The sequence below is a fragment of the Ambystoma mexicanum genome, chromosome 2q (genome assembly GCF_040938575.1).
Source record: "Ambystoma mexicanum isolate Mex_15411 chromosome 2q, UKY_AmexF1_1, whole genome shotgun sequence".
In the NCBI taxonomy this organism is placed as follows: domain Eukaryota; kingdom Metazoa; phylum Chordata; class Amphibia; order Caudata; family Ambystomatidae; genus Ambystoma; species Ambystoma mexicanum.
In genome coordinates this window covers 1,285,854,101-1,285,874,516 of record NC_090924.1, presented here as the reverse complement: position 1 = coordinate 1,285,874,516, position 20,416 = coordinate 1,285,854,101, and the positions used below count along the sequence as shown (strand labels likewise).

Genomic DNA, 20,416 nt, shown 5'->3' with positions numbered 1-20,416 from the left:
TTCCCAGCGCACAGAAAATTCTTGCGTTTCAAGGTAGCAAACCGGCACTACCAATTCAATGTTATACCCTTCGGAATAGTATCCGCTCCAATGGTATTCACAAAGGTACTGGAGGTGGTGGCAGCGCACCTGCACATAGAGGCAATCCCAGTGTACCCTTACCTGGACGACTGTCTGATTACAGGGGAGACTCCCCTTATTTGCAGGTGAAACATTCAAATAACTATCAACCTTCTCTTTCAATTGGGCTTCTCAATAAATGAGAAAAAATCAAGCCTAGTGCCAAGCACAACCCAACAGTTCCTGGGAGCTGTAATAAACTCGAGAGAGGCGTTAGATTTCCCGTCGGAGTGTTGGGTGTTCTGACCCACGTTTGAGCTATCATGCTGCAACATTTGGTGCTGTGGGCTTAGAAAATCCAAGATGGCCAAAAAGCCCACATGTGCGCCAGAATCCAGGAGAACCACGCAGTTTGTGCACACTAAAATGGTTGCCTAACTTGCCACCCATCAGTGCGAGCAGGATGGTCCGGGGTGCCATGAGTGAAATGTGTGCCAAAGGAAAAACCGCACTTTAAAATCACCTTTTGTTTCCCTGAATGCCAGCTCAAAATGCCTAGTTTCAAACATTGCAACACATCCAAAAATCTCACTGAACACCAGCGGATATCTGGCAGAATGAAGTGTGTGCATACTAAATCTGGGAAGTTGAAGAGCCCCAAAACAATGTTCATAACAACACTGGCTGAGCTCTGCAGGTCTGCAGCAGCCTAACTGAAACTGGATTTAAAAGTACCAAAAATCGAAAATGTTTAAATTAACTGAGTGACCTACTTTTGAGTGTCACATAGTTTGTCACTGTTGAAATGTCATAGTTTTGAACTTAGAATCAGCATTCTAGCTGCATATGTAAAAATTGTCTTGACTTAAACTGGGGAACAAAAAGTGACATTTTATCTGAAACCTGGCTTAATGAAACTGAATTCTGCCTGACATCTACCCCCACAGAAGTTAAAACCTGCTCAGCCACTCTTCCCCTTGCCAAAAGGAGTTGTCACCTCTCTGATTAGATTAGGGGTGGAGCAGCTACAGGGAGTTGAACAAAGGCCTGTCCTGGGCCCAGGCAGATGGTTTATTAGGGTGGCCGTAACATAGCTTCCTCTTGGCAGAAGCTGGGAGGGGCAGGGTCTCTGAGCTTGGCAGAAGCTGGATAAACTGGTTTCTACACCATGTGACCTGAAAAGACACACCCCTGTTGGCCAGAATATGATTCTAAGAAAGATGTATAACTCATGGTGCGGACTTGTCAAAATTATTTAAATGAACCCATAATTCTTGTGATTTTTCTGTGCACATTTTAAGACGCGTTGGGAATTTGTGTGATGTTCTGGGGCAAAACCCTGCTATTTATGGATACTACAGACTCTGTGTTTAAGCTAGAGACATGGGAATTTACTGGAGTATGTATGGACAGGCCGTGTATATGTGTATCATTTTTAATGAAGAACCAAGGTTGCATAACCCACTAAAATCGAAAATGTTGCCGTTTCTGAATGCAAGCCCTCAGGAAGAGCAGATTTGGGACAGAGACTACCTCATGTGATAGGTAATATGTACATGCAATGACAAACCACTATGTATTTGAGAAATGTGTATTTTGATCAAATATAGATTTGTGGGCAAACTGACCAGGGGAGGATCCTCTGACCCATAAAACCTACAGCGTCACTCTGACTCACAGTTCCTTCCCCAATCATGGGAGAGGGGAGAATTGGGCCAATGACAAGTTGAAAGAGGGGCTGGCTAGTGATGCTGCACACACACCCACTTTCAAAAGACATAAAAAGAGCCACTGGATGCTAGAGAGGACATTCAATTCCATTTGCTGCGGAGCATGCTGACATACGACTACACATCCAGAGATCCTACACTTAGACTTCCAAGCTGAACAGAGACTATAGAACTTTGAACCAAGAAGGCCCACTGCAAGCAAAAGTATTTGTCAGCAGGCCCAAAAATCATTTGCAGACTATTCACAGCCCGGACACAGGTGTTGATTCTGGCCTGAAACCCTGTGCCAGAAAGATCCAGAAGCAGTGCTGTATTCAGAGAAAGCAGAGCAGTATCTAGAACCAGAGGCCAGAGATCCAGAGTGACCCAGACCGCTGTTAGCAGAACCAGAGAGCTGACCCAGATCACTGTGAAGTGCCGAGACCAGAACCGGAGTCCAGTCCAAAACCTGACCAGATCCGTGGGGAGGCCTAATTTTAAAATATATTGTAAGTACCTAGCAGAACTGTGCAGAACCAATCTCTTAGTTAAAATAATCTAATCCAAACGATTTTAATCTAACCAGAACTGCCTCCTAACTGTCACCTGTCATTTGCAAAGCTGTCACCTGTCATTTTCTAGCTGCAAGCTGTAACCTGTCGCTTTGAACTTTTAAAATTTCAAATCCGAAAAACTACCTTTATTTAATCGTCCGTATCTCTGGAACCGTTTGGGCTAGGAACTTGGTTTAACTTTCCTCTGAAAGCTTAGAATCCCAGAGCCTAGAACCGACTTCCTACTCCTTATACTTTCTCCGTAATCACGAATTTTGTCGCGATTTGGCCTGATTTCTTTACTTGTAAAAAGATAGCTGCTTTTGCCTGAACTACTAAATTTCGTTTGCCTCTTAAGAACCATCCCTGAATCATTGCTAGAGTGAGCCTGGACTAATATTAACTAGATACCACTCACGCTGAACCTCCTGAAGGGAATTAAAAGCATTTTCAGCATATTTCTCACTGCATTGTCACCATATTCAAAGCACTTGGGTCTGTGTTTCAAAACTCCTATCTGTTGTATCAGCTGCTGGGGGGGAATTGAACTGAACTCTATCTGATTGCATTCCTAAGAACTGAGTCCCATTCTATTCATCTCCTTACATTGCATTAAGGGGGGGGGGGGTGAATTGTCCAAGAAATTGATTACATTGTCTTTTGCTGAAATCCTATCAAGTTATTTTCTGTACTGCATTTCATTCCACATTGCATCCATTTGAAACCATAAAAGTATTGTTGCTATCGTATCCATCCTATAACCACTCATCATTGATTATAAAGAAGTGTGCTAGTGCCGGACTAACCATTATTGATTATTGCTCAGATTAAGTGTGATATTCAATTATTAACTTATTATTAAGTGTGATATATATATATATATATTGTTTAAATTATCAAATAAACCGTTTAAACTTGCAAAACAGAACTACTTCTTGGCTCAGTGGGGTCAGGGGGATTCCAAGAGAGGGGTGTTATATAGGGGTAGTCATCCAGAACTCATGAACTGGACGTAAAGATATATCAATAAGGGTTTCCATTCAGTATCCCAGACTAGGCATTGACTTAGCTGTAGTGTTGAATTGAATCCTCTTACAGAAGGAAAGAGTCCAAAACATGTTACTGCAAATATCCCATTATCAGGCCGGCCGCCAGATAAGTGTACGCAAAGCTACGCATTTGCTAGGCATGATGGCATCTTGCATTTACCTGGTCCCACACGCATGGCTGCGCACGCGATCCATGCAGGAGTGGTTGGAGAAACAATGGTCTCAGGCAAGCGGTCAGTGGGACGATCTAGTGGTCGTTTTGCCAACACTGGTACAAAGCCTTCACTGGTGGACAAGAGAAATTCTGTTGAAGTGGAAACCCTTCCACGATCCAGAGGTGCAGGCAATAGTTACGACAGATGCATCTCTCGCCGGCAGGGGGCTCATCACCTTCATCACACAGCACCGGGTCTGTGGACTTGTTCAACAGCACAGAACCACATCAATCTGCTCGAGCTACTGGCGGTGTTCAAGGCCCTTTAGGCATTTGAGATACACCTAGCAAACCAATCCGTGCAAGTCCTCACCAACAGCACTACAGCAATGTTTTACATCAACAAACGGGGGTTGGGGAGCACACGCTCGCCAAATCTGTCCATATTAGCACAACAAATTTGGAAATGGGCAATCCAACTTAAAATACTCCTATCCTCTCAACATGTTCAGGGGAACTCAACTCTCTAGCCGACTCACTGAGCAGAGATCCCCTACCAGAGGAACACGAGTGGCAACTAGACACAAGATTTGTCCACAACCAATTTTCTCAATGGGGTTTCCCTGCACGCTAGACTTGTTCGCTACAAGCGAAAACAAACAATGCCCAGACTTTACGTCCAGGTTCTCCCAACCAGGCTCCAAGGGGAACGCCCTATGGATGAACTGGTCAGAAAAACAGATTAACGGTTTGTCTCTGCAGCTCTGGGCAGAGAAGGGGACCGCATTTCCAAAAATGCCATCTCCAGATTGATAGTCTGATGCATACAATAATGGTATTCTCTGTCAGACAAGACAATGCCTTTCACGCCAAGAACTCACTCCACAAGGAGCACAGAAGCTACTTTGGCATTTATTGCAAATGTCCCCTTAGACAGCATTTGCAAAGCAGCTACATGGAGCTCAGTACACAATTTCACTCAGCACTACTGCATTGACAAACATTCCAAGACAGATACACAGGTGGGACAAGCTGTTCTAAAACATCTGTTTGCCCATGAACCTTCACACAACCCACCACCTTCTCCTAACACTGCTCGCGAATCTATGCGCATCATGTGATCTAAGCATATTCCACAACCCTCAGAAGGGATACATTACTCACCGTAACCACATTTCTGATGCTTGCATCTGCTTAGATTCATATGCGCGCCCACCCTTCCTCCCATTGGAGAAAAGGTGCATGGATTATCATGAGTTTGTCTGATACACATCTGCTTGGATACACTTGTACTTGCGCTACTCTTCATGCAACCTTATTATTATTATGTCAGAAACAAAACAATCTGAGGGACCTCGACGCGTGAAGGACCATGGGTACAGTGGATGTCACACTATGGATAGTATTACTAGCACGCTCTGTCAACGTCTGTTTTTGAATTTCGAAAACAACAACTGTAATACTCTGCAGCTTCCACTAGATGTTGGCCTATGCACAGCATGTGAATATAAGCAGATACAAGCATCAGAAATACGATTACGGTGAGTAATGTATCATATATATATATATATATATATATATATTTCTGAGGCTTGTGGAATCTGCTTAGATCACATTCTATGCATAGGCCGACATCTAGTGGAAGCTGCTGAGTATTAACAGTTGTTGTTTTAGAAACTCGAAAAGGGACGTCGACAGGGCGTGCCAGTAATACTATCCCTAGTGTCACGTCCACTGTACCCATGGTCCTTCACACGTGGAGGTCCCTCAGATTTCTTTTTTTCCACCAATGTGAGCGGATGCTTTTCGCAGGGTTCAATTTCGGCTTACACCATTTGCTTATGACAAATTAAAAATTGTTTACTCTTTCTGTGCTTTTCCTTCCGACTTCGACAAGTTTATTGATGCGGTGGAAAAGACAGCCATCGGACGAATTCAAGAATCAACGGACCCTTTCAGCCTTGTAAGGCTGCACCGGGCCTCGGCCCTTACAGTAGATAGAGTGGAGGGTGGTCATTGTAGAATGCATTTCCCCACCCAATCCCTTTCTCGCCTGGCTGCCTTTCCCAAACATGGATAGAGCACCTCTTAAATTCTGCCACACGTGCAATAAGAAATTCCCATGGATAGACAAACACTGAGTGTGTAACTTGTGTCTAAACGGCGACCACGGGAACAGTCAACTTCCCAAGTGCAGGCCCCTGACCCCAAGAGACAGGCTGGAGGCTCTGTTACGGGGACAACACCCGGCGACAGTAACACTTCCACTACCCCGCCACTAAACGCACATCCCGAGGGGTGAGTCACCATCGTCGACAATGCGCCCAAGTACGGCGTCAAGGGGGAGGTCTACTGAATCCCTGTCCTCTGGGCACTCGATGTCCTGATCACCCCAAGACAGGCCCCGTGAATCGAAAGACGCCGTCCCTAAAGCACCATCTACCAAATGCAGTACGTTGGCTGACGAGGCAGAGGTCCCACCCACTACCTACATCGAAACCAGCGGTAGGGTTGAAAAACACTGGTTTATCCCACTTAGGCAAAAAAACGCGTCCCGGAGAGCCTGTTAAAGACTAAGCACTCCAAGAAACACTCCTCCAAGACTCCTAATCATAGGGATATATCTCTGAAAGACAAATCTACCCCTGTTAGGGAACCTCTCTCTGTCCCACAAGAGGAAGGCTCTGTGCCTTAAGCCTTACAAAACAAGGGCCTATCCTCTCCTACACCCTTAGGACATGCCCCTACTCCCCAGTACCCTGGGGTCATCCCCCGTTCAGCCCAATGGACTGTGGAGGACATAGATGGGGTAATGACAAGAATTACCTTTATGGCCAATTTCTAGGGAAAAAAACTCCAGGCTTTCCAAAACGTTCAGGTTACTACAACTACTGCTGAGGCTTCCAGCTCTCAGCCCCCAGCTTCTAGCTCCCAGCCCCCAGCAAAAAGGTCTCATCCAGAATCAGTACCAGTCCAACCAGTACTAGCTGACCTATATGACGTTCATACAGACACTGAAGGGGATAATGACTATCAGCACTCTGATCATTATTATGATGGTGATGATGAAGAGGCAGAGGTGTACACTCTCGCCTCACCTATTCAACAGGACTCCCCAGTGCTTAATTTGCTAGTGGATAATCAGCCCCTCCATAATGACATATTATTGAAAGCAGCTGAGCACTTTGGTATTCAAACACAAGAAGCTCAGCAAGACAAAGACTTTGTGGAGGATATTTTGGGGGACAAGAAGGCTGCCATCCAATTCATCCCAATTTTAGAATCTGTCCAGAGGAGAATCCAACCTTGAAGTCTCTGGGCCAGTTGACAAACCACCAGGCCAGAAGGGTGGAAACAATTTTTGCTGTTTTCATGGCCAAACTCACAACGAGGCTCCGGTTACGGACTGGGTCCAAATTCCTCATAACAACCAGGGTAAAGCCTCACAAGGCTACCAGAGAAGTCAGCGCAGATCACGCAGCCGGGCAAGATCCTCCACTTCCAGAGATGGAGTAACGCCTCCCAAACAGTGACAACCCGCTACAGGTCCCCTCCAATGCCTCCCCAGTAGGGGGAGGTATTTCATCCTTCACCCAATGGGGAGCCAATGAAGGGATTTACGTGCCTCAGTCACATGATTCCTCATAGGAAGGCTGCACACAGCTCGAACAAGCATTTTTCTGAACAACTTGAAGTGTGTCCACATTAGACATTGAAGTACCTGCAAACCGGCTGTTTCCATAGTAGAGTTTGTAATTGACTAAGGCAACAGCAAGGGCAGCAGCATTAGTTTCAGAGAGAAGAGGTTTGATTTGCCTAATAAGGCGCGTAGTATAGGTACAAGATGCCTTTACCTGGCTCACATGTTTTTTCATATTTAATATGGCATCGAAGTAAACGGCCAGGATCTTAACCCAAGGGCTGGTATTAATGGAAGAATCAGCTATGTCAAAAGCAGCATATCTGGGATCCAGTTTAGCAATGCGCTCATTGGTGCCAACGAGCATAAGCTCGGTTTTATTTGCATTAAGTGCAAGGGAGTTGTCATTCATTCATTAAGCAATCATATCATAAATTGAGGTTATTTTTATAAGGGCCTTCTCATAGTCACCTGTCAATTTAATCAATACCTGAGTGTCATCTGCGTAGTTGGTATAACCCACACCAATGCTATTCGGAAGATCAAAAAAAGGACGAGTGTAAAGGTTGAAAAGGGTAAGGGAGAGACATCCTCCCTGCGAGACTCCACTTCTAAGAAGTTTGAAAGGAGATTTCAAACCGCCTGAAGCGACATGGGCAGATCTAGGGCCCAAAAAAGATGCCTACTGGAGCAGTTTACAATGACCCCCAGCCTCTCCAGCAGCGAGTGGTCCACCAGATCGAATGCTGCGGAGAAGTCCAGGTTGACGAATCTGTGGTTGGAACTGTGCAATCAGAAAAATACAATATTAAGGCTTCTACACCATGCAAAGGAAAATACACCGACACAGGCTTCTAAAGATTCCCAGAATCTTTATTACAAAACTGAACAGTACCGAAAAAAGTACACAAATAGCTATTTGGCTGTCAATACATCACAGAGACCACCAGCAGGGTTCAATGTGAGGAGTGAGCAGGATTTGCAAGCTGGACATCAGCGTATTTATACAGTTTGTTATAATGATGTCCAGCCTCTTAAAAGTTAATCATGTACTGGGCTAGGGTCGCACCAGGTTCGTTTCCTAATTTACATATCTCGTGCATGAGGTTTACTTTTAACATATTTACTAACACACACTATTATTCTCTAGTTTAACGTTACACTCTTTACACATTGTTTTAATACAGATCAAACAAATGTTTTGCATGTCGTATTTGGATAGCGTTATTGTTCTTGTATACTTGTAGGTTAACATCGCCGATTCAAGTAATCCCCTGATCCCGAGGTCAACGAAGGACAAGGTTTACATGACCCTAACATGTAGCCTGAAGGCAGGTTGGACATTAACTCCCCTACAGAGGTTGGAGAGGTTAAAGCAAGAACAAGAGCACACGAGACGGCCATTTTAGACTACAGCGTGACTTTGCATGAATAACTAAAATGGCGGCTTTAACCTAAAATGGAGGCTTTATTTACTTAAGGTCACGACCTTGCAATACGAATTTCCTCGCAAAGCGACTAGGCATAGGCCAACATATACAATGAGGACGAAACAATATTATATCAGTTCTAACAAACCCTCCTTTTGGCCTATGCCAAGCGCTAAACTACCTTCAATCACTTTGCAACTAACTCCACGTTTCAACATCTATATATCCCGAATCATTGTCGGACATATATATTGCCATTAGATCAGACACTAGTTTCGTTCAACACATACTCTTTGGAAACCTTATCTGGGGCGTATATTTTATGCCCTAATACACTTGTTGCTTGCGCGCAACACCCCCTTAATACTGAGCATATACCAGGGAGACACTGTATACAACAACAAAGGAACAGAAAACTTCCTAAGATAATCAACAGGGCCGAAAACAATTTCCATCCCCATGACCGTAGGAGGTCCCAAAACCATGCACTAAGTTCCCAGTTTCCCTCAGGAACATGTACTTCTGAACTAAGAACATGTAGATTTTGGATAGCCCTAAAGATCGTTGGAGAGGAGTCTGGTACATAAACATAGCAAGCGGACCCCACTAATTTACATACTCCTCCACGCTCGGCCAGAATGACATCTAATGCCATCCGGTTCTGAAGAGCCACTAATCTTATCGCTTTCTGTTCTAACATCATATTATAGAGTATGTTAGTGGTCTGGTTGATGGTTCTCTCCAATACTCTCGCTAGTCCCCTGATATCGTCTGAATTCGTAATTTGCCCAAAAAATGGCACAAAGGATTTCATGATGTCTCCTAGAGCTTGCGCTGGAGTATCCCCTTTCACACCTCGTCGTGGACGAGTTTTAGAAATTTCTGCAGTACTGGCAATAAATACCACAGGTAGTAGAATCCCTAAATAGCTGGTTCCTGGGCAACCATGGAAATGCTGCATTACCGCAAACAAAATAGACGGGTTCGCCTACGTACAGAGGTCTGTTCTCACTAGTCAAATTCGCAACGTTGGCGTACTTTCTAAAATTACCCATTGACCGTGTTCCATTCCTCTGTATGCAGAAGGATACTGAATCGGGGCTATGGTTAACAGAATAAGATGGAGGCGTGGCATCCTTATTGCCTATAGGAGCCATTTTGAAAGAGATTAAAGACTGAAAAGGACAAGACAATCTATCAGAGGGCCTAACAGAAGCAACGTTTGGCTTACTTCTATTTGCAAAAAGCGAGCATCCCAGGGGCATCAAAACATGTTTTTCAAAACTATTCAAATTTGTACCATCAAAGTTCCCTGAGATGCTGTCATTCCATCGGCCAAAGAATAGTGCTCTAAGAGAAGCATAACAAGCATTTGTCAAAGGTAAAGGATGAATATACCAACCTAGCCCATTATCCCCATGTTGCGGTAGATGTGAACAGATCCAGCAATTGGTTCCATTTAAAATTGCATGAGTGGCATTCATAATTAACGAAAGAGTATTATTCTGATAGTTCCGTCTATGCGAAGAATCTCTTCGCATAGGAGTGGGGATAAAAGATACATTTTCAATAGGTAAAAAGTCCTCTAGTGGATATGCTTCCTCCAGATACCATAACCCAAAACCAACAGTTACTAAAAATCCAGTTATTATTACAAAAAGGCAACAATACTCTTTGAGGGTCCCCTTACATGCTTGATCATTGTCTCTGCTAGTCACATATTTATCTAAAGGTTTGGTACGAGCGGTAGCGGGTGCAGGCATTGTAGTCTTCAATCGAAAAACACCAATTGTTTGTTTGCAGGCGACTCCAGTCGCGCGTCTTCTTATTGTCTTTCCCACAACCCTTAGCCAACAGAATCCTTCCGTACAGTCTGGCCAAAAGACAAGCCCTCAAATGATTTTCTCAATCGCACAGTCAGACTGTGCTGTACATCTATTTCCTTGGACGCAAATTATATTTCACAGTTTCTGGTGAGAAAAAAGTGTTGTCACTTCCTCCTGGAGGTGGCGAGTGAACGGAAATGGGATCAAAAAAGGATTGATCCGGAAGTTCCACTGTTGGAGAGTGTGGAGACAAGATGGGCCGTTTTGTCTGGCCTTGCGAATTCTGGAACGGTCTCCGATACTCCCTTGTTGGTTGTTGCTGTTTCAGGCACGTTAGTTACAGCAGTAGGAAGGGATTTTGTGTCTTCTGTATCGTATGGCACGGGCTGCAGGATCCGTTTGGTGTGCGTCGCATGGATCCAGTTCTTACGACCCGCTACCTGCACGGCAGTCTGAGTGACTAGCAGGACTTGGTAGGGACCCCTCCACCGAGATGCAAGGCAAGACGACCTTTCAAAAACCTTTGTGAGGATCCAGTCCCCCGGTCGTAGACTGTGACCAGGACCCTGGTACCGTACAGGTAATGCCTCTCGCACCTGGTGATAAATTGAAAACAGATTTTTAGTCAACTGGTTACAGTAATCTGAAAGAAGCACATTTTCTATATCCCGCAACGAACTGCTTTTTGGCAAACCCCAAATATTAGCAGGTCTCCCCATTACCACCTCAAAGGGAGAGAGCCCAGTCTTAGTTTGAGGGGTTGTTCTCATCGACAGCTACACGATCGGTAAGGCGTCCGGCCATTTTAGCTTGGTGCAAGCACACGTCTTAGCGAGCTTGTTATTTATAATGCCGTTATGCCTTTCCACTAATCCGGCACTTTGGGCATGTCTGGCCGAATAGAACCGTTTATCAATCTGTAATCTTTTGCTAATTTGTAGGATTACAGTAGCGATAAAGTGTGGCCTATTATCCGACCAGATGACTCTCGGCAGCCCGAACCTAGGAAAAAACTCTTTCAACAGAGTTTTTGCCATGGTTATGGTTGTTGCATCTCTAACCGGGAAGGCCTCAACCCAGTTACTAAAGGCACAAATGACAACCAACACTTATTTAAGATTGTTACAACGTTCCATTTCAATAAAATCAAAGTGAATAACTTCAAACGGAACAGAAGGTGGAGCGAAACTTCCTCTAGGAGTCGAGGTACCTTTTCCTACATTGTGCTGCAAGCAGACCATGCACCCTTGGACAAAGTACTCCGCAGTTTTGAAAATCTTATCATTGGCCCATACACTGTAGCATTTTAGTCAATTTACGTGCACAAACATGTGTCGGACCATGAGCCATAATAACCATCATTGTAATGTAGGCGTCGGGGAGTAACCATTTTCCTTCAATATTGTCCACCCAACACCCATCATCATCCAGTCTCCCTGCACCCTCGATCCATCTTAGTTTCCTCTATGGTAGCATCTGCTTAAGTGTCTTTTACAGAATCGATACTTTCACCCAAGGTGCAAATATTTAGTTTCTCTTACAGCATACATTTCTGAACTGAAATCAGTGGCAGTTTGTTTAGCTATCTGATCAGCGAAAGCATTCCCTTTTCCTACATCATCTGTAACCTTTTGATGTGCTGCACATTTTATAATAGCTAACTGAACAGGGAGTGCGAGTGCTGAAAGTAATCACACTATTAAAGTGCCATGCTGAATTTTAGTGCCATGCGAGGTCAAGAAACCTCGTTCTTTCCAAAGTCTACCGAAGTTGTGAACCACCCCAAAGGCATACTGACTATCGGTATATATATTTACTGTAAGCCCTTCAGAAAGTTCACAAGCTCGAGTTGACGCTATAATTTCTGCAGCCTGCGCGGAATTATGCATAATTCTTTTGGTTTCCACAATCGTGCTTAAAGTAGTGACGGCATTAGCAGCCGTGGATGTAGCGTTAGGAAGTTTAAAACAAGAGCCATCACAAAATAGCTCTCCTTGTGGGCTATTCAAAGGTGTGTCTTTCAGATTGATTCTGCCTTTAGTCTCTTGTTCTGTCACATAAAGGCAATCGTGTGACGTTTCGTCACCATCAACAGTATCTTGGGGGACAGGTAAAAGTTCAGCCGGATTTAATACACAACACCTCTGAATTTGAATGTGGGGGGCAAACAAGATTAGTTCATATCTTGTCAATCGTGCAGAAGTGAGTTGTTGCGTTTGAGTTCTATTCAATCAAATATCTGCAAAGTGAGGTACCATTAGGGTTAACGCATGACCCAGGACCATTCCCTCACTCTGTTTTACAGACGCAGCAGCAGCAACAGCTCTCAAACATCTTGGCAAAGCGCATGCAACAGGATCAAGGGCGGATGAGAAATAGTCGCATTACCTATTCTTCCCTCCATGTTCCTGCGTTAACACAGCCAAAGCACATCCATCACGTTCATGCACATACAACACAAAGGCCTTATCATAATTTGGAGTTCCTAAAACTGGCGCTGAACACAGCGCGGATTTGAGAAAATCAAATGCTGTCTGGTGTTCCAAAGTCCATGGCAATGGCAAAGAAATGCCCTTTTTTGTCAAAGCCAGCATTGGTTTAATCGTTAACGAAAAGTTACAGATCCACAATCTACAGTAAGAAGCCATACCTCACAGGGCTCTAACTTCCTTCTGCGTATTTGCGACAGACATGCCAGAAATAGTCTTTATTCGTTCAGGTGTCAACCGTCTTCCCTCCTTTGACAGGAGATAGCCTAAATAGGAGACCTCCTGACAACAATATTGGAATTTTTTGAGTGAAGCTTTGTGGCCATGTTTCGCTAGATGACAAAGCAACAACACAGTGCCTTCTTTACAGGCGCTCTCAGAATCAGCAGCCAAGAGGAGATCATCTACATACTGTAGTAATGTGCAAATAGTAGGCAACTCGAGAGTATCGAGCTGCTCTTTCAATGCCCTACTATAAATACTTGGACTCTCAGTGTACCCTTGTGGTGCACGAGTGAATGTGAACGAGCGTCCACCTAGGGTGAACGCGAACAAATACCTGCTATCCTTGTGTATAGGAATACCGAAAACGCGTTTTTAAGATCAACAAAGCTAAAATGAGTGGCAGAAGCCGGAATCATGGTTAGTATCGTTGTAACATCAGGTACAATAGGAAATTGAGGAGCCACAATTTTGTTAATAGCACGTGAATCAATTATAAAACGAAAGGCAATCGCATTATCATGTTTTTTGTATACTGGAAAAATGGGGCTGTTACATAGGCTACCCGTAATTACCTCAATTAATCCACGATGTACAAAATCAGAAACTATACATTTCAAAGCCTGCTCGCCTTCAACTGCGATCTTATATTGCGGGATGCAAGGCAATTTTACTCCATGTTTCAAAATAATTTTAACAGGTTCAATTTGAAGAATGCCCACATCATTATCATCAATTGCCCATAAGCATTCTGGAACATTACTGAATTCTGGCGGTAAAGGTCGAGTCATAAACTGAGAGGCGAGTGATTGCTGAGGTGAAATTGTTAACCGAACTCCGTCCGGAGAACAATGTATTACTGCATGCAATGCCTTCAACAAATTTAGCCCCAGCAAGTTCTCCCCACAGTTTGTGGTAAGTAGAAATGGACACTGTTCCGTGAAGGGACCCAGTGTTATTGGTACCGGCAAAGAGACCGGACAAACTACAGGTGTGCCTGAAAACCCTACGGAAACGTTGGACTGCCCTGACAGGGGAATATTTGGAACCCTTGAATGATCAATGGAACATTTCTGTGCTCCTGTATCTACTAAAAATAAATGCTTCCTATTTCCCACCGCCATCTCAACGTAGGGGCCTTTCTGATGAACGGGGATAGGCGTCGGTTCCAAATCCTGCTTCGGGCAATCCTAGCGAAACAGAATATTATCAAAAGGAAGCTCTTCAGAGAGGTACGCGGCAGAAGGGTGATCAAAAATGTTTCTATTATCCACATTCGAAACTTGCTTATCTTGTGGAGGAGGTTGCTGTGATTCTGGTGCAAACTGACCTCTGCCAGGGCCCCCTGCACCTGGGCGACCTCTGGATAGTCTACCCATGTTCCCCAATGACCTTTGCTTCAAGGTCGGACATTGTGCGCGCCAGTGGCCTTCCTGTCGACAATAGGCACACTGATTAATGGATACCGGAGCCAGGGGCGTACTTCCCTGTGGAAAGTACTGACCTCTAAATTGATTACCCCCTCTAGGCTTCTAACAATCTGTTGTAATAAGACTTTTGTTTTCAGGTCACCCTTTCTTTTCTCAAGTTTTTCCTTTTCATTATTCACACGATTTTCGTAGTACTGAGCCATATGCAGTACTTCTGATTGAGACTTCGCCTGCCAACCGCTTTCGGAAAACATAATCTGTAACTGGATGTCAGGCAGCAATCCACGTACAAATTTGTCGACAAACAGCATTTTCCCTGACTCTGTGCCCAAGTCTTGTCCACTGAAATCTGAAAATACCTGCTCGAACCGATTGAAGAAATCGGCAGCACTCTCAGATTTTCCTTGGACACAGGCCGTAAGCTTGTCCCAAATGATTCTTCTTTCAGGAACTATAGTTTTCAGTTTTACAATAATCCTATCAGGTAAGGTTAATATCACTTGAGGCGGTCGTTCGCCAGCTGGTCTTTCTCTATGTAGCCTAACCATGTTATCCCATGTATCTTCCAACCCAGGTATATCGTCTATAGTCCTAATCTGTTTCCACAAATCGACTGGTAGGAGTACGGGAAATAATAAATCAATATCACTTAAGGTGAATACCGACGACTGTAAGACCGACTCTCTTTCTTTATAGAACCCGGTCGGATTCTTTCTTATATCGGAGATAGATTGCTTTATGGTGTTCTTCCTGTCTTGAAAACGGGACGTGAACAAACTGCGATACGTAACGTGCAGGAATGTCCACCGCAAGTATTCCTTGTCCAGCATCGGCCGCAATCTCAACTTTCGGGACAAATGTCGGAGGGTCCTCTCTCATAGGCAACTGAGAAGTAGGCAGCTCCGAACGCTTACTAAGCAACAGAGCCAAATCAAGCGCTAAGGCAGTCAAAGAAGTATCAATCGAAAAGGCTCTCTTATAAACACTCAACAATTCTGCGGGACAACAAATATTTCTTTTTACACACTCATTCTGTAGGTACTCTACCATCACCTGTATCACCTTATTTTGCATTTCTATCGTATACTGACTATATGTGTCATATACTTCATCTGGAGTTATCGAAATATAACCGAAATCCATCTTATCGCATCCCTTGTACAAATTCGCATTTTCTCACCCTTTAATTCACGACAAGGAGAAAACCGTTTCTGTAAGAACATAACACCCAAACTATCACCATCTGCTTCCTCATTCTGTAATCCTTCCAACTCCTTCCTATACTCAAAAATCTTCTCAACATGCTCGTATACTTTCTCTGCAGTATCTCTAGACAATGCTAAGGCATTCAAATCCCTTAACCCTTGTGGGAGATCTACAGTGTTTAATCTATTCCACATTATAGTCAAATGAATCCCTAATCCTTCAATAAAGACATTTTCCTCGGGAATACCTTTTAAATTTTCGAGAGTGGAAAAAACATCAGCTCGTTCACCCTTCTCCATACAATGTTTAGCCCAAGCGATCAATTCATTCTTTTTTTCTGGGGACACAGTATTACGAGTCGCAACCCTTGGTCTCGCTCCCTGGTCTACTACAAGCGATGCAGAATCACTTGGAAGAGGAAGAGTAGCCACATTCTAAATATCAACAGTTGGAGGCAAGGGGGCAGGCAATGGAGCGACGGCTGGAAGAACAACAGGAAAAACAGGTGGGACCAGAGGAACTATAGGATGGGGGAATAACAACGGGAAGAGGCAAAGCGCCAGGAGGAGGGACGTATGAAGGTGGCGCGGAGGAGGCGCGGAGGCATCGGACCTTCGTTCATGCAAAAGTTTATTAATCAATTCATCTGGCGTATGAAAATCTTTTGAAGGGTACATTTTCTGAATGCCTAATTGGAACGCCCTGTCCGTGTTCCTAACTGACTCCAATTGTTTATTTTGGTCAAATAACCGTGCCTTTTCGACACTTGTCATATGTCTGCGCATATGTTTTTCTCTACTCTTTTGTTGCTGCAAAGCTTCTGTTTTCCAACTATGCAATGCGTCAAATGCTGCAGGTCTAGCCTTTTTTTTTACTAATACAGACTCTAGATATTCTATACGAGGGATTTAAAAACTACCATTGGTTGGCCACCGAAGATTAGAATTATGTCTGGTCTGTCTGTGCCAAATTTCCTTAAATGCTATACTACCAAAGCCTTTCTTACAGTACATAGTACATGCCGGCGACCCCTCCTGTGGTGCGGGACGGCTATCTTCCAAAGATTGTCTGTCGCTGCGGAATAATGCCCTAAAGCAGAGAGCCAATTTCCCAGGCATATCAAAGTTCTGGTGTTACCTGGTCAAGTAATTGTGCTCGCAGTACAATGCGCCAAATTAAAATTGTCAGGGTTAAATTAAGAATCGGGACACGATTCACCTGACCAAAGGACTGGGAGGCCCGATCGGGTTACTAAGGACAATGCTAAGGACCCACGTGTGTGGTGATTTTTGGCAAATTTACCCACCTAGATATATGGACCCTCGTCAAGACGTCGTCTTGGGCTACAGCTCACCGTTCAGGGATCGGATCGTGCAGTTTTGTCGAGGAATTCGCTTCTCGTCCAGAGTGGCCGTTTATGTTGGCACCGTCCGATCCCGGTCCGATAGCCGAGCCAACCTTCAACGAGACGAAGTCGATCTTGAGGGTCCCTATTAAGGCTTTTACACCCTGCAAAGGAAAATACACCGACACAGGCTTGTAAAGATTCACAGAATCTTTATTACAAAACTGAACAGTACCAAACAAAGTACACATATAGCTATTTGGCTGTCAATACATCAGAGACCACCAGCAGGGTTCAATGTGAGCAGTGAGCAGGATTTGCTAGGTGGACATCAGCGTATTTATACTGTTTGTTATAATGATGTCCAGCCTCTTACAAATAATGTACTGGGCTAGGGTCGCGCCAGGTTCATTTCCCAATTTACATATCTCGTGCATGCGGTTTACTTGTCAACATATTTACTAACACACACTATTATTCTCTAGTTTAACATTACACTCTTTACACATTGTTTTAATACAGATCAAACAAATGTTTTGCATGTCGTATTTGGATAGCTTTATTGTTCTTGTATACTTGTAGGTTAACATCGCCGATTCAAGTAATCCCCTGATCCCGAGGTCAACGAAGGACAAGGTCTTCATGACCCTAACATGTAGCCTGAAGGCAGGTTGGACATTAACTCCCCTACAGAGGTTGGAGAAGTTAAAGCAAGAACAACAAGAGCACACGGAACGGCCATTTTAGACTACAGGGTGACTTTGCATGAATAACTAAAATGGCGGTTGGTCACAACCTTGCAATACGAATTTCCTCGCAAAGCGACTGGGCATAGATCAACATATACGAAGAGGACGAAACAATATTATATCAGTTCTAACAGAAAGCACATTGGGTACGTTATTTGTACTTCTGAGAACCAAGGCCGTGAGTACCTACCTCTGCGTCCTGGCTTGGGTGGTTGATTTAGTTTTGATAGACACTCTTGGGGGTCCCTCGGTTCCAATGTAAAGACTTTTTGAAAGCAATTGTTTGCCACTTTTTCCATTGGTTATCCTTGAGTGGTGGGGGTCTTCCTCATGTGCTAGAACTTCTCCCAGGGCTCCAACGTTTGGATCACTTAACTGGGGCCTCCTCTGGTCTCCCCTCTGGTCCCCCCTGAGTTTGTTTGCCACCAAATGTTCACCTGTGGGGTAACACCTAGACATGCTACAATTTTCCCCAGACGCATGGAGGACTCGCTCACTTTGTCCTGTTTATTTCTATGGAACTTTCCACTCGCCTTGGGAAGTCTCATTACCCAGTTGGGGTTCAGTGAGTTGTAGCGTAGGAACTCGATTTTTGGAACTAACGATTGAGGAATGTATTTAAGTCATCCTCTCGACTTGTATAAATGTGAATACCTGGTTACACGGTGTGTTTTTTTTTTACTTTCCCTTAATTAACCGTTTCTAAAATGTATCTAGAATTTTTGGAGGCCACTGGCTGTGCTTCACAATTGTTTTCCACCCACTAGTATTGGTAATGGGATGTTTGCATATGTATTGTACAGATACTATGCACTAGAAGTCCAGAAATGCTGTTTATTGCTAACGACCTGTACATTAATGTATTTCTAAAAATCTTAAACATTTGATTTACCTTGATTATATATTGTTCAAAATTATGAATTCCATTTTGTGTTCTTAATTTGTTTGTTTTTTCTTTCATATTTATTAAATAGATATATATTTTTCCACATTTTTTTATTGAGAATTGTGAATATGGTGATGGTTTCGTTTTGAATTTCACAATAAGTGTTGTGCATTTTGGGCTAAGTTTTTTTTTTCTTTTCAGAGTGCCATACATTTTACAAGTTGAGCAAAATATATATTTATTGATTTAGTTTATATGTTGGGAATTCATCCGTTTGTTATTATTGGTATTGGCCTATAGATCCTGTAAGACCATTTTACTGTGCGTTTTACTGGTTTCCATTTCTCCCCCCCTGACTTGTGCCCTTACCACCAAGTAGTGAACCTACAATGTAATCTAGGAGTGGCATGTCTTTTTAGGACAATGTAAGGTAAGGTATTTTTAACTGTTAGAATGTCTGGTTCCCTGTCCCTATATGTTATATGCTTCTCTTTATATGGGGGACCTACATTTAAGTATAGGGATGAGGAGAGTTCTTAATGGTGTGTGTTGTTTTTATTAAAATATATTGTATATTTTTTTCTGTGTACGTTACTAGATTAAGTACCTTTTTGACCTGATATTACATTCGTAACATATCAAATGTATATATTTTTCAGTACATCAATGTGGTTGCTTTTCTGTGGATAAGCACGTGGATTTATTGCACTGGTCAGCCTGCTGCCCTTTCCTGAGAATTCAGCCAGATCGCCTAATGTTATGGTTGGCTGCCTTTGCCCTGACATAGGCTTAGTGGCTGTACAACCCTCAACGGAGGGTTTGGGGGTTGTACAGAAATTACCTTGACAGAAGTTTCACTGGCTGGACTCAATAAGAGCAATGATCCTTTCTGTGGCCAGGACTAGAGATTGTCGTAAAGATGACCAATTATTAATTTGATTTGTAGGGGTCAGGCAAGGAATGGCCTTTTACTAAGTAGACGATTTCAAGATGGATTATTTTGTGCATTTGCGGAGTGCTACACTTTGGCAGGCAGAAGGATGACTCGAGGGGTGAGGGGGGAGGAGGGGCGGGATACCGCCACTAGATATTTGCCAGAGCCCTCGCTCGATACCTCTGCCAGGCATTACTGTTTGCTGTGACAATCTGCGTTAGATTCCCGCTTCAGACGTGTGGTTCTTCAGAATTCCTTGCTGCAGTAGGCTCATCCTTGCTCCACACCCTCCCGCTTGAATGTAATCCTACTAAGAGAGTTCTAAGATGTGAAGAACCAATTAGTATGTTCTTTCTGATGGGTTGTCCTTCCGCAGATTCCTCATTGCCCTCTAAGCCTACCCTACAAATAGGGCTTCATTGAGCTCTGGAGTATATTGGAACAGTATTGTTTTTGTTTTTTAAAAAATCGTTTAGGTTGTCCTTTTTGAATGTAGGTTTTTTTCTTGAGTTACACTCCCTCAGCTGTTGAACATGGCATGGGAAAGTGTGAACTGATGTCCGGTAGCATGGTGTGCACTGGCAGTGTCTGCGCCTGAGAAGGTCGTCACGAAGCACATTACGCCCCATATTGTGAAATGTTCCGATGCCAATTGCCGACTGTGCCTCTAAGATATTGAATTTGTGGGAGGAGAATCCGTTATTTATGGATTTAGGTGTACACGGTCGTTGGA

The 20,416-nt window shown here is 43.7% G+C and overlaps 1 protein-coding gene across 3 annotated transcripts in view; it reads left to right on the top strand.

Annotated features, from left to right (window-relative positions):
* The window catches only part of DNAJC13 (DnaJ heat shock protein family (Hsp40) member C13), a 2,820,731-nt gene that overhangs the window by 1,493,496 nt on the left and 1,306,819 nt on the right, over positions 1-20,416 (top strand). The window lies entirely within an intron of this gene.